The following is a 10,823-nucleotide window of genomic DNA, read 5'->3' on the forward strand; positions in this document are numbered from 1 at the left end:
CATGATTCCTATACAGGATTTCCAGAGAAAAGATAAGTTATGGTGAAAACCGCACATCGATATCTCAAACCTTTCAAAATTTATTCTCATTCATTTCCTTTGTTATAGTATAGAAGATAATAGATAAATGGATGATATATCCATCTATCTATCATCTTCTTTTCTATAATAGTGGAAAGGACTGGCTTAAACACGTATACACACGTTTAGAGGATAGGGGAATTATGTTTGACGCATCATCACGTCTGAACTACTGGACTGATTTACTTGAAATGCTGCTTATAAATTCTTAATCAACCGAGGATTCTTATAGGCCTATTTTCAATTCTTCTGGATTCCATTACGCCAAGTTTTAAAATAGACCCTTGCGAAGCACGGGTACCTGCTAGTATTACATAAAGCAGCATTACAAATATGCAAGCTCTTTTGAGCGTGAACGCATATGAGAGTATGGAATACATAACATATAAATTATGAATTACACATGATACTGAATAAGAAAAAATATACACAGAATTCAACAACCATTTCGATCAGTTCTCATACATTTGAAAAGTCTTAGCTGGAACGTTTTCCGATCGCTCTCCAAATAAGATGAAGAGCAAAGTAGAATAACATGAAAATCTTCTCTAAAAACAATAGTTATATACTTTTGATTCCAAGCTAATTCCATTTTTTTCGGCTGCATTTCATTTTGATAATAGAACTTCACTTTACGTTTTCTTAATTCTGTCTGTGTTCTTAGATTCATGCAATCATCATTAGTCCGCTTTCATATTCGAGATGTATCACACTCTATATGTAGATGTATCACACTCACAATCTATTACAGTATTTCCAAATCTATTCTACTCTTTTTGTTCATTCAATATCTATTCCAACCCATTGTTCCTTTCAATCAATCGACAAACAACTATTATTACAGTTTCATAGCTCAGATTAAAATTTCAAATTGATATGAATATTCCAGGTTCATGAATATCTCACAATTTTCTACTCATATCAGACAGAGTGTAAATGCTAGCCATAGTACTTTGGTTGTCATGGAGAAGTGTGAAATTTCCAGTTCCTATATAATTTTCAAATATAAGTTTCTATGTATAAATTTTCAGTTCCTATATAGTTTCCTTTTTAAATGTGAATTTGTGTTTAGAAATGAGTTTCCTTGATTTTAAACTTTATAAAATAAAAACTCAGGCAGTAAAAGTGCAAATTCTTAGTAAGAAAACATGAAGAGCCCAATAAATAACCTACAGACTCGAATGTTGGTAGAAAATGACATTGGGTAATACGGCAAGGCAGAACATCCAAAAGGATCTCTCTGCCGATAAAAGCTATATGAATAAATAAACTAGTAGTTCTCTGAACAGTAGACCTCGCGCTCAGTGAGTTACATTGACCTGTTGTTATGTTTTCTCAAAAATTAATAAATAAATTATCAATTAAAAATGTCTGGAAAAAATCCTAAATAAACATAGAGCTTTCTGTCCTATCGTACCGTGGCGTGTGTCGTCCCGGAAAATTAGTGTGAGCGCTGTTATCAGGTCTGGCTGCAACTGTCTACAAAGTTGATGGGAAGATACAATTTTCAAGATGTTCGATGTTTTTGAACGGGTAATATTATAGTCAACTGTCTACTAATGTTAATGGAAAGATACATTTTCAAGATGTTCGATGTTTTTGAACCGGTAGTATTATAGTCCACTAGACAGCTGATTTATGATGAATAATTCTATAGACTGATTTTCACGGTAATATTGGCGTATAAGGAGGCTCCTTTTTCCTTTTATATTAGCCTTGAAATGCAAAATTTCCAAAAATCTTGTATATATACGTCGACGCGCAATTTTAAAAGGAACATACCTGCCAAATTTCATGAAAAACTATTACCGCGTTTCGCCGTAAATGCACAACATAAAAACATATAAACATTCAAGCATTCAAACATTAAGAGAAATGCCAAACCGTCGACTTGAATCTTAGACCCCACTTCGCTCGGTCAATAAATAGAGTAAAACTATGAAAAAAATGATTACAATTAAAATGGATCAATAACCAATTACGACAGTTTTCGGATCAATGGGATAAAATCGATGCAGCATCATAGATTGAAGAAGGTTTCCCAAATTAAAAACCCATCCACTGTTGCAACCTTCCTTGCTTTCAGGACAGCGTTGTGATCATTATTTCAGTCGGTGTATCATCCTCCACAATAATTCGAACGCTGTTCCTATATACGGCAAATTAATGAGTACCGTCACATCGGTGGCTGTAGGGCATTTGTATGAGGGACAGGCGACAAGCGGCATGCGACATGCGACAAACGACAGATGCCACACGCGACAAGCGATCGCTCCCCGTCTGCGATCGTGGGCGACATGCTTCATCACTGCATTCGCTTCGGAATTAACATATCATAGCTCCTTCCTCGATCCTTCCCCACCTTCAGCCTGGCATCAGCTCGATTATATTAGTCAAACAATGATTTTGGGTCCTCAAGTCGACACAGGAGGAACGAGGAGCTGGAGGTTTTGCTCGCTCCTATCTTATTAAAAGCAACATATCATAATAATTCATGATTTCAATTTGAATTTAAATTTTATCTAAAGAACACAACAAATTTCATTCATTTTCCAAATCTCTTTTGGTCTTTATCCTCTTATTTCTAATAGAATATAAATAAGATTCCTCATGAAATTCAACTCATGAAGATCATGAGATCAACTTATAGGTTAATGGTAATCATGATCACTTGTTTTGGGATACAGAATGAGTGGTCATCAGAATGATTCACTAAAGTAGGTCTATGAATTGTGAGTGGAATGATTTTGTGTAAATAGTATGCTAATATCGGGGACCGAGCTTCGCTCTGGAGTACAAAAGCATAAAAAAAATTATTACAAAAGAAGAAATCATAATAGCATTCATACAGAAATGTTCTATCTAATCACAGTAAATTGTGATTGATCCCAGAGGAATCCAAAAATTTCCCTCACAAAGGCCCAGTTGCACAAAAGCCGGTTAAATTTCAATCCTGATTAACTTCACGTGAACCAAATCACAGAAGACCATTTCAAATAGATGGATCTACTGGAATTAATTAGGATTGAAAATAACCCAGCTATTTGCGATCGGCACTAAGTACCTGATTGAATGATTACAAAAGTTCAACAGCTGAGTCATAATTTTGACGTGAACTCGTTCACTCACTTCCATCACCAACAGACGACGAAATAATTATTATCATCTATTTCTCCAAGGATGGATAATAATTTATTATCCTTTTAATGTCCTTCAGCGAGTTTTCCCAGGGTTGAGAACTAGTGCAATCGAATCTTTATATTATAAACCTACTATGTTCTAAATTTCGTGAGAATCGTTATAGAGCCGTTTTCGAGATCCGGTGAAATACAAACATTTAAACATATAATCATCTAAACATCTAAACATACAAACATCTAAACATCCAAACATCAAAACAAATAAACAGAAGTTGCTCGTTTAATAGTATAGGATTTCAAATATTATTCTCGCATGTATTCTCAAGTAAAAATTATCATAGCTCTTCTGTATAAATTTATCTCCATCGGATCTTCTCAAAAACAGTTCATATTCATAAGTATATGATCTATTGGAAATCATGAAACTATGTTTCGTGTATTCTAAACTATGATATGCTATTCTTGTCTTTTAATAAATTCTGATTGTATTTACACACACATCACACAATTATCGAACTCCCCTTCACATGGATTGATTGTAACATTGTAATTCTGGCTCTAGGAAGACATTTCAGAATCATATATCTGAATCTGATTCTTGAAATCCTATTATATTGAGCGAGCAATTTCTGTATTTTTATATCTGGTTATTTATGTTCAACGGATCTCGATAACGGCTCTAACGATTTTCACGAAATTTGGAACATAGTAGGTTTATGATGTAAAAATTCGATTGCACTAGGACTCATCCTCTGGTTATTTATATTTATATCTGGTTATTTATGTTCAACGGATCTCGAAAACGGCTCTAACGATTTTCACGAAATTTGGAACATAGTAGGTTTATGATGTAAAAATTCGATTGCACTAGGACTCATCCTCTGGTTATTTATATTTATATCTGGTTATTTATGTTCAACGGATCTCGAAAACGGCTCTAACGATTTTCACGAAATTTGGAACATAGTAGGTTTATGATATAAAAATTCGATTGCACTAGGAATCATCCTTGGGAAAACCCGCTGAACGACATTAAAAGGATAATTCATCCTTGGCTGAAACTGCTGTGGATAGTAAAAAAGTGAGTGAGCGAGTGAGTAAGTGAAAAATCAAAATATCGCATCCCCGAAACTCATAACATGACCTATATAGCCAGCTGTGAAATATAAATACGATCATTTTAGAGAATTGTGTTCTGTTTATCAATAAATAAAAATAACGAGCGAAGCTCGGTGCCCCGATATTGTGAACAGTGTAAGACCCAGGCAGGAATCTTTCTGCAGATTTCTGCCTAGCTCCTAGCTCCTAGCTTGTGCTTGTCATTAGTAGAGCTTTTGATTATTGCTCTGAAAAACAAACCACTCACGACTGTCAACACGGCCGTATATTGACACAAATCTGTACACGAATTTCACTCGCACTGCTCCTAATTGAATTTTAATCTACATTGAAATGTCGCCTATTGTTGGAATGTAATTTGCTATGTCACCAGGCATTGACATTAGGACGAGCGCGCACAATTTTTACCACGCTTTCTGATTGCATAATTCTGTTGTTCATCTGCGGCAGCAGTAGATTGATGTGAAGAAGTCAGCAGTTTTGTTGCTCGCTGATAAGAAAGGAGCAAAGGAAAAGAAGAAGAAGAGGGAGAAGAAAAAGAAGAAGAGGAAGAAGAAGAAGAAGAAGAAGAAGAAGAAGAAGAAGAAGAAGAAGAAGAAGAAGAAGAGAAGAAGAAGAAGAAGAGAAGAAGAAGAAGAAGAAGAAGAAGGAGGAGGAGGAAGACAAGGAGGAGGAGGAGGAAAAGAAGAAGTGGAAGAAAAAAAAAAGAAGAAATATTCAGCACTGTGCAAGACCGGTGGAGCGAGCAATGAGGTGAGAATAGAAAACAGGAAGTTGACGTTCTCTTTTCAAATATCATGGAGAAAGCAATGCTAGAAAATTCACTATTAACGCCAGAAAGAGACAGAAGCCGAGATATTAGGAGAGTTTCTCCATTATGGATGTTGTCTATAAAAAGGGATGAGAGTGATGAAAAGAAATGGGATAGAAGAGAGGATATGAGAATGAAGTGGAAGGTTATGGAAAAGGGAATAGAAAGGGAAGGGATAGAAAAGGAGAGATTGATCGATTTATGATGAAGAGAGGAAGAGGAAGAGAGGCGACGAAGGTAGAGGATGAAAGGTAGAGAAGTGATAGAGATTGAACATCATGAAATGGAGAAGCTTATGCAAAAAATGTAGAGTGCGGAGAAGAGATAATGGAGGAATGGAGGAAGAGGTTGGATCTTTGATGAAAATTAATTAAAACATAGAATTTAAATAGATTGAACATCATAAAAAGGAGAAGCTTATACAAAAATTGGAGAGTACGGAAAAGAGATAATGGGAGAATGAAAGAGGTTGGATCATGAAAGGAGAGGAGAAATGAGAAGACAGGATAGAATGTAAAACGTTACCGCAGTGGAAAAGGAGAAGTTTCGATGATTTTTTTAGAAAATGTGGAGGAAGAGATAGGAGGAGAGTTACGTTAACGAATATGATGCCAAAGAAGTGGGGAAGGATAAGAAATCAATAAAAAAGTATGGACATTAATGGTTGGGGAGGAAAATATTAATAATATGTGGAGAAGATGGTCATATAGCAGAAGATGTTTATGAAAAAGAAAAAGATGGGAAAGTAGAAGGAAGTAGAAAATTTGGGACGAAGAAGTAAAATAGGGAGAAAAAGTAGATAACGGTGGAAAGGAGATAAAGTAGAGGGGGAAGAACGAGCATCACGAGAAAGAAGATGAATGGAAAGAGTTTAAAGTGAAACAAAAAGATGTCATGAAGGATGAGAAAAAGCATGAGAATGGAAGGGAAAAGGAGGAGAAAAAGAAAAAACAAGTAAAAAACTTGAGTAGAAGCTCAAGAAAACGATGTCGTGAAGGAGTAGGAGAAGTGTAAGAATTGGAAGAGGAAGAAGGAGAGGAAGAAGAAGAGGAAGAAGAGGAGGAAGAAGAAGAGGAAGAAGAAAAGGATGAAGTAAACGAATATGAAGAACAATAATATCAAGAAGAAAAGATCTCAGAAAAGATTCAGATTCCTTTATTCATGTGTTTAACAAAACATAATTCAACTTATGTTCCAGCATTAAAAATAAATACCAGTAGCGGTAAAATGACATGGTGAATCATATTAAACTAATGAGTTATACAATAATATTGAGCAGGAAAAATGATGAAAAATGCAAAAGTTGAGGTACTAATGTAATGTTTTCACATGAAACGGTGAAGTTTTGACCTTAAGAAGTCCATTCTCAGAGAGGGTATCAAGAATACCCTCCCCTTCAGCAAGATGAAAGAGAAGAAGGGAATAATGAGAAGTAAATAAGAGAATGAAAGAGAAAAGAAGAAGGAGGACAAGAATTGGGAGTACAAGGAGACATAAGTTACAAGAAGAAAAGATCTCAGAAGAGAAGGAGGGGATGATAAGAAGGAAATGAGAGGAAGCAAAGAGAAAAGAAGACAGAGGAGAAGAATTGGAAGAAGTACAGGAAGACAGAAATGCACAGCATCTTTGATGTCATTATGAAAATGTGCTGAGCAATAATAGTATATGGGCTATACATTAGTGCAAGCAATATTTCAACGGGAAGCTGAGGCTGAAGCTAATGTTGGCTTGAAGATTTGCTTTGTCGGGCTCTCAACATCACGTCTTAATTAAGGGAAAGTTAGTAATCGTTTCCTTATGGCAATCTCACGTGTTCATTCCCTCCACAAATCGTGAGAGATTGGGCAAGTTTGATGGTTTGTCGTTTCTAATATCCCCGTCATCACCAATCGCCGTATTTTTCAGTCTCAGATTAGGAGCACTGTTCCATTTTATTAATTGTGTCTCCTTTTTCGTATGCATTAGCGAAGTCATGTCAAAGCAGATGAGTCCATTAGCGTGGTCGGTCGCCACAGTTTGTCAATCACAAACAAACAGATAGCAGATGCTTGAACCAACAATTCATCAGATGAGGTCCAGAATACATTCAGGTGTTTCCTGTTTTGATTAGCTTATTTTATTTGCCGAATTTCGAGTTCAATTTGTCAAGATGGAATGATAATTAGAAGAAGATTTTCTCCAGCTTCCTGAAGGAGTTTTGCTTTGACAAGTGTTCGATAACCAATGAATTTGTTTAATCTAAAAATATGGAAATGACACATAACCTTGCTACAATTTATGATATAATTGACCGAGCTAAGTGAGGTCTAAGATTCAAGTCGACGGTTTGGCTATATTTCAAGGATAATATAAAAGGAAAAAGGAGCCTCTTTCATACGGCAATATTGAAGTAAAGTTCAGACTATAGTTTAATGTTTAAATGTTTATATGTTTTTATGTTGCGCATTTACGGCGAAACGCGGTAATAGATTTTCATGAAATTTGACAGGTATGTTCCTTTTTAAATTGCGCGTCGATGTATATACAAGGTTTTTGAAAATTTTGCATTTCAAGGATAATATAAAAGGAAAAAGGAGCCTCTTTCATACGGCAATATTAGAGTAAAGATCAGACTATAGAATTATTCATCATGAATCAGCTGACAAGTGATTACACAGATGTGTGGAGAAGCCAGTCTATTGCTGTATTTCCATAAGGTCCATAGCTTCAATCAGGTACTTGTGGATGAGAATACTGCGTGAGGTCTACTGTTCACAGAACTACTAGTCATAACTGGAACCGTTTTGGGGGTAAGCCTGTGGTACTCTTCTGAAAGTTGTGTAATTCTGAATAATTAAATAAATACCTGTTTGCACCTTCTGTTTCATAATCAACTTTAAAAAAAATCTGGTGTGGCTCACTCACACAACTTTCCTTGCCGTTATGAAAACTTATCACCTGACGCTAGGGGTCACGCGCATCTCAAGTCTACTTTTCAAAGATCCAAGCCAGCTGGTGACAGGACAATAACGCTGGAGACACACGAAGTCTGCTATCTCTTCATAGTGAATGATTCAATAGAATCAACAGTTGCCAACAGCTTGCAATTGGAATTTTTTATTTATTTATTTATTTATTTATTCATTTATTCATAGACAATAGATTCGATGCAGGTAAAAACAACAGGCATTCACCCAAAACTGATTTAAACCTTAATTTGTAATACACATCAGTCTAGACGTTATGTAAATGATAACTTAATTCACACACCATTTTTGCTCAATCTTTTCCACTTGAAACTTTTTGTTTAAATTTTATCTGAAGCCTGATAATTTATTAGGAATACCCAAAAACCACTTTTTTGGACTCAGGGGACCTTGAAACGTATAGAAATTTAGAAATTGGGGTACCTTAATTTTTCTCGGAAAGCAATACTTTCCTTACCTATGGTAATAGGGCAGGTAAAGAAAAATGAGTTGTAACAGGTTTTTCACCTGACACAATTGGACTGGAAAATCATTCCAGATGGGAGTTGATAGGATAAATTACAACGATTGGGTGGATGAAAATTCTTACTTAATCAATTAATGTTCATTCTTGATTAATGCTTGCGAGACTTATCATTTTCCATTGGATCAACTGGGTTGATTTTACTTCTTTGATTATAAGAAGTTATCAATAATTCTGACGATATATCCTTTTCAATCAATGCAAAAAGTGATGAAAATTTGTAAAAATTTATGAAGTTAAGAAATAACACAGAAGAGACCGTGAACGAAATTAGTGAACGAAATCAATTGTGTAAAAAGATTATTTTTAGCCTACTGATATAATAGTGAACTTGATCACTAAGAACTGTTTATTGTAAAGATGGAAATTACTGAGATATTGCAATTATTCAAATGCTAATGAATTAATTATTGTTATCAAACGAAAATCCAAATTAAATGCTGTAATTCACCCCGAAGACTTCTGCTACTGCAAACATTGACAACAGGGTCAACAGCTAGATGGAAATTCGATGAGCGCTATTGTTCAAAAATTATTTGTCAGCCCGAGACAAATAATTTTTGAATAATAGCGCTCATCGAATTTCCATCTAGCTGTGAACAATGTTGACGATGTTTGCACTAGCAGAAGTCTTCGGGGTGAATTACAGCATTCAATTTGGATTTTCGTTCAATAATAATAATTAACTGTTTATTGGTTCATGTGGATATTTTCTTACTTTGAAGGTTGAATTCTACAAGAGTTTGGATTAATTATGATTCGATGATATCAGAGAATCAATCGAAAATCTCCACGTAGGATTCAAGATTCAAGACTGCAAGTACTAGTAGTTCTGTGAACAGTAGACCTCGCGCTTAGTGAGTCACATTGACCTGTTGTTATGTTTTCTCATAAATTAATAAATATTTTATGAATTAAAAATGTCTAAATAAAATATCCTAAATAAACATAGAGCTTTCTGTCCTATATCGTACCTCGACGTGTCGTCCCGGAATGTGAGTGTGAGCGCTGTTATCAGGTCTGGCTGCAACTGTCTACAACGTTGATGGAAAGATACAATTTTCAAGATGTTCGATGTTTTTGAACCGGGTAGTATTATAGTCAACTGTCTACTAACGTTAATGGGAAGATGCATTTACAAGATGTTCGATGTTTTTGAATTGTTAGTATTATAGTCCACTAGACAGCTGATTTATGATGAATAATTCTATAGTCTGATTTTTACGGTAATATTGGCGTATGAAGGAGGCTCATTTTTCCATTCATATTATCCTTGAGATGCAAAATTTCCAAAAACCTTGTATATACGTCGACGCGCAATTTAAAAAGGAACATACCTGTCAAATTACATGAAAATCTATTACCGCGTTTCGCCGTAAATGCGCAACATAAAAACATATAAACATTTAAACATTCAAACATTCAAACATTCAAACATTCAAACATTCAAACATTTAAACATTTAAACATTAAGAGAAATGCCAAACCGTCGACTTGAATCTTAGACCTCACTTCGCTCGGTCAATTATATTGATATCGGGTCATGAATGAGAGATTCTCATATTTGTGGGAAAACGCACAATGTTTTGGACGTCAAGCATCGAATAGCATGACATGGAATGTTGACCAGATAATTGCCAATGTTCGGTAAATTCAGGTGACAACGGAACTGCGGAATCAGAGGACAAGGTCAACACATCCGTTCTGTCGCATCTGTTTTGCCGGAAATTTGTTTAATCAGGACCCGACGCATGTGAGTGTCAACATAGTACTGTATGACAAAATAGTGGAATTATATAAGCTACCATTTTTAAAAGGAGACTTGGACTCCATGGGATTTTGGTTTAAGTAATAAAGAAGAGAGTCTCATATCTTAATCTCATATCTTAGCATATATTAGTATACGAAGACCTACTGATCTTCCGAAAATTATTGACGGTGTGATCAGAACCACAAAGCCCATGGTTTTTTATATTTGTAACATTTTATTGTGTTTTATTTGTTTCGTAATTCTTTGTAATTTTGTTTTGTGTGTCTTTAATAAAAATTGAAATTGAAAAATTTACTGGAGTTTGATAATGGTGTAACAACCAAGACTGGTATTTCAAATTATTTCTATAACATAGTGGTTTTGACAATATCAAGTCGTTTCCATTTAATATATTGTTGGCTACTGTCATGAA

Source organism: Nilaparvata lugens, chromosome 8 (assembly GCF_014356525.2).
Source record: "Nilaparvata lugens isolate BPH chromosome 8, ASM1435652v1, whole genome shotgun sequence".
Lineage (NCBI taxonomy): Eukaryota > Metazoa > Arthropoda > Insecta > Hemiptera > Delphacidae > Nilaparvata > Nilaparvata lugens.